The 5,097-nt window shown below is 36.4% G+C and overlaps 1 pseudogene; it reads right to left on the bottom strand.

Moving 5' to 3' along the window:
- Positions 1-87, bottom strand: LOC114005497 (uncharacterized; annotated as a pseudogene).
- Positions 88-5,097: the final 5,010 nt, after the last annotated feature.

The raw sequence follows: 5,097 nt of genomic DNA, 5'->3' as shown, positions 1-5,097 counted from the left end.
CACGAATTTGCGTGTCATCCTTGCGCAGGGGCCATGCTAATCTCTGTATCGTTCCAATTTTAGTATATGTGCTGCCAAAGCGAGCACTGAACTTAATTAATTTGAGAGACACAAAATTAATATGAAAAAATCAGTTGCATTTCTATACAGACAATGAAAAATCTGAAAAGGAAATTAAAAATGAAAGTTTGACTTCCAAGAACAACAAACAGAATAAAATGTTTAGGTACAGTTAGCCAAGGTAGCAAAAGATTTCAACAAGGAGCTACAAAACACAACTGAAAAAAAAATTTAAGACAGAAATAAATAGACTTTTTGAGTTTGTGGACTGGAAGATTTAACATTGTTAAGATGTTAGTATTATCCAAATCTATCTATAGATCTAATGACTGATAAAGAAAGAGCCACTCTAAAATTTCTATGGCATCTCAAGAGTCTCTGAAAATGCACTATAAACTTGAAAATGAAGAACAGTTGGAGGACTTAAACTTTCTGATTTCCAAACTTACTACACAACTACAGCAATAGAACAATATGGTACTGTCAGAAAGGAACACAAATAGAAAACAGAATAATTCAGAAACAAATCTTTATATAAATGATAAAGTGAATTTTTTTTAAAAAATGCCAAGATATTTAAGAGAGGAGAAAACAATCTTTTCACTGACTGGTGCTAGAAAAACTGGGTATCAGTATGCAAAAAAGAATGAAGTTTTACCTTTACCCTATAGCTTCTCCAAAATCCAATTTAAAATAGATCAAAGTCCTAAATTTAGGAACTAAAATGATAAAACTTTTAGAAGAAAACAAAGAAAAAGCTTCACGGCACTGGATTGGTCAGTAATTTCTAGAGTATGACACCAAAATATGACACAGGGAACAAAAGAAAAAAATAGTAAATCATACTATGGCAAAATTAAAAACATTTGTCCATGAAAAGACACCGTCAAGGGACCCAGCAGATGCCGTAATGGTCAGGTCACTGGATTCCCACAGAGTCGACTAGCGTTTGAATCCTGAACCTAGCAGCTTAAAACTCACTCCAGGCACATGTGCGTGCATGCCCAAAATCCCAAGAGGAGAATAGAGGAGAAGAGATTGCGGTTTGGCCACCCTCCCAGGGGAGAGGGGTGATTTCTTGCTTTCTGTCTCTCTGTTTCTCTCTGCCTCCCCAGCGAGCACATGCAACCTACAGTAAAAATATCTCTCTCTCTAAAAAAAAGACACACCGTCAGCAGAGTGAAAAAGTAACTCATAAGATTGGTCAAAATACTTACAAATCATATGTCTAAGAATGTATGAAAATCTCCTAAAACTTAAAAACAACAACAAAAAATGGAGGAAGAATTTGAATATACATTTCTCCAAAGAAGATATATGCCTGGTCAAAATGCACATGGTAGCATGACAATGCTTGACATCACAAATAATTATGGGAAAGCCCAATAACAGCAAATGTTGTTAAGACTGTGGAAACACTGGAACCCTGATGCACAGTTGTATGGGAATGTAAAATGATACGACTACACTGGAAATCAATATGACTTGACATAGAATAACCACATTATCCAGCAATTCCACTTCTCTTGTCCTGTCTCTTCTTTCTCTTTGTCTATCTTTCTGTCTCTCTCTGGTGAGCACACAGTGCAAATTAAGTACCTGGTCACTTGAAAAACATATTAGGTGCTGTGTACCCAAAAATGTCAAGAGAAGAATGGAGGAGAATGGATTATAACATGGCCATTTCTCTTAGGGGGTGATAGATCAATTTTTTCTCTCTCTCTTTCTTTCTGTTTCTCTCTGGTGAGCATATGCATTACACAGCAAAAAACTACAAAAAAAAGGGGGAAACAATACTAGTTCTTATAAGTACTTATTAAAATATCAAGTTGGTACCAACTAATTATTTTTTAAAAAATTTTAAGTGGTTTTTTGCTATAGGGCACGTGTGCTCACCAAAAAGACAGAGAGACAGACAGAAAGCGAGAAATCACCCCCCAGGGGGAATAGCCATGATGCAATCCCTTCTCTTCCATTCTCCTCTTGGGATCTTGGGCACACACGCACATGTTCCCAGTATGAGTTTGAGCCACCGGGGATCCAGGACTCAAACTACGTTTCACTACATGGGAGTACAGCAACATAGCCATTACACCAAACTGGTCCTGGTACCAACTAAATATTTAAATTACCATATATGTGAAGTCTTTATAAAGTTTGTAGAATATGTGTATTATGGAAAATCTATTCATGATTTTCAATACTGCACCCCAAATAAAGTTGTACTTTAATTCCATTATTTTTCATGAACTTTTTCCAGTTCTCTTGCACTACCATAATTTTTCTGTTTCTTTCTAACATTGGTATCTATCATTTAGTATTGATAGATTATTCTTAACATAATTTCTTGGTAAGAGACGTAAGTTACTTTAAGAAAAATCTTTAGGGCCAGCTCTGTGGTACAGTGGTAATGTGCTACTCAAGAGAAGCTGGATATCACATGAACTGCAGTTCAAACCCAGCCAGGTCAGCCTGAAATACGCCAGGCACATGTGCAAGTACCCAAGATCCTATGGGCTAAAGAACTGAAAGAAGGGGATCCTGGCATGATCAGATCCTGGGTAGGGTACCTCTCGCTCATACGCACACACATGAGCAAGCTCTATAATAAATAAAAACTTTTTAAAAATGTAAAAAATTTCAATTTTTGATCTGATTGAAATATAAAAATGTATTTTTAAATGGACCCCCTTAACAATTTTTTAAATTTATTAATTATTATGGTTTAAATTGGACCAGAGAGAGACAGAGAAAGAGAAAGGGGTGAGAAAGCAAGCCACCAGGTCTGGGACTGAAACCACAGTCAGCCATGTGAGAGTTCTCCACCTTATCCACCATGCCATCTGCCAGTCCCATAAAGTATAATCATTTTAACTGTCAGAATAAATTTCAGAGATTTATGTATCTACCTCTGGTCAAACTAGTGAAAGGGCCATTTAGAAAAAACAGAGAAAGTTAGGTAAGTATAAATTTAATGCTCACTTTCAAGGGTTTTATTATCTTAAAAAAAGAATTGGGAATAAATACATAACAGCAGAAGAGAAAATAATATTGTTATAAAATCTGTTTTAATATTAATTTTTCTAATATCAAATTTTAAATTTGTAGAACATATTTCACTTTTTAAAAATAGTGAGGGATTTTTAAAAATTAAATGTAAGATTCAGAACCCGTTTCCACATGGAACACAGGCATGTCTGAAGTGCTTCCATGCTTCAACATCATTCGTGATGAGTCTTTCATAGAAAGGTGTCATTGCAGCTGAAAAGCCAGCTCTGACCTATGAGGACTGCTCTCAACCAGAGTAGACAATGAAAAAGATAGCCAGTCTTCTTAAGTTTGAATTTCAAACTTCAAAGCTACAGAAATATTTTAAATAATAGATATTTATATGATTTATAATTCATTTATGTCTTGGTGTGGGCTTAGTGCTATTTTTAAAGTCCCTAAAGTTCTTGCACAAAATGTAAGCTCAGATTTTTTTTTTAATTGCCAAACTTTGATCAAGAAACCCCTTAGGGGGAACCAGCAGTTAGCATAATGGCTATGTCGCTGGATTCCCACGTAGTCGACCGCGGTTTGCATCCCGGACCCGGTGGCTTAAAACTCACGCCGGGCGCGTGTGTGTGTATCATGAGAGGAGAATGGAGGAGAAGGGATTGCGGCGTGACCATCCCCTCTGGGGGGTGATTTCTCACTTTCTGTCTCTATGTCTCTCTCTTTCTGTCTGGTGAGCACGTGCCCTACAGCGAAAACCTCCCCCCCCCAAAAAAAAAGAAAGAAAGAAACCCCCTAGGAGATATTTATGAACAGTGTAGGATGACCATCCTCAATTATTCTTCTATTTTATTTATTACACTAAGACTAAGTTGAAATTCCACAAAGCTGAAACTTTGAGCATATTGTTTTGATGTCCTTTCTTCATGTCTCACCCCCCAAAATGTTGCTTTTCTTGAATAACTCTTTCAAGTTCTCACTTGGCTTACCTTTCAAGATCTTAAATTAAGCTGTTTACAAAATGGACTGTTCTATTTTTTAGGTGGATTGCTCCAAATATTGATGAACATTTTATTCACTCGTAAGAAATCCCTCTCAAGAAATTCTCCCAGTTTTACCTGCCAGGAAAACGTTCCTTGTTGTCAATTATTATTTTATTGATTAATAAAGTTTTATTACTTCCCTGCATATGTTGGATTCTATATTATGTTCAGAGGATCCATCAAAGAAAACAAAAACAATTCCTTAGCTTATAACTGCAGTGAGGATAAATTAATAGATATATAACAAGGATAACTGGAAATTCTACTTAGAAAAATTAACTAATATATAAGATAATTTTAGATAAAGGAATAGAGAAAAGAAGACTAAAGTTGCTTCTTTTTACTTTTTTTTTTTAGTGTTTGCTATAGGGTGAGAAGGCATGTGAAAAATCACCCCACAAGGAGGGATGGCCACACCACAGTCCCTTCTCTTCCATTCTCCTCTTGGGATTTTAGTCATGCACACATGGTATGATTTTTAAGCTGCTGACTCTGGGATATGAACCATGCATCTGGTCATGCAGGATCCAGTACCTTAACTTCCATGCCACCTACTGAACCTGAGGTTGACTTTTTAAATAAAGATTGATTTTAAAAAAAATCAAATATCACACTGCATTTTGCGTTTCTGAAAAAGCAAGTATTGAGTCCTTGATTTGAGGTTTTACTAAGGTTTTGAGATTGGAAGGGAGGTCATTGTGGCTTGAATGGAGAAGAGAAGTTTAAGACAAGATCATAGATATTTTCTGAAAGTTTCTTTCTTTCATGAGAATGAGAGAAAGAGGAGACAGACAGAGATGATACCATGACCTCTCCTAAGCCCTTCAGCCAGCCAATAGCAGAGTGCCTGGCACATACAGGTCTACTGAGGAACCAAACACTCAATCTTCCACATGAATGCAGGTTTGCTTGAGTAGCATGTTACTCCTGTACCACTGAGCAGGCCAGAATTTTGTATTTTATTCTAAGGGTTTGCAGTAGGCATTGTAGGTTTTTC

The sequence above is a fragment of the Tupaia chinensis genome, unplaced genomic scaffold, assembly GCF_000334495.1.
Source record: "Tupaia chinensis unplaced genomic scaffold, TupChi_1.0 Scaffold143915_1, whole genome shotgun sequence".
In the NCBI taxonomy this organism is placed as follows: domain Eukaryota; kingdom Metazoa; phylum Chordata; class Mammalia; order Scandentia; family Tupaiidae; genus Tupaia; species Tupaia belangeri.
This window is presented reverse-complemented; position numbering and strand designations above follow the sequence as displayed.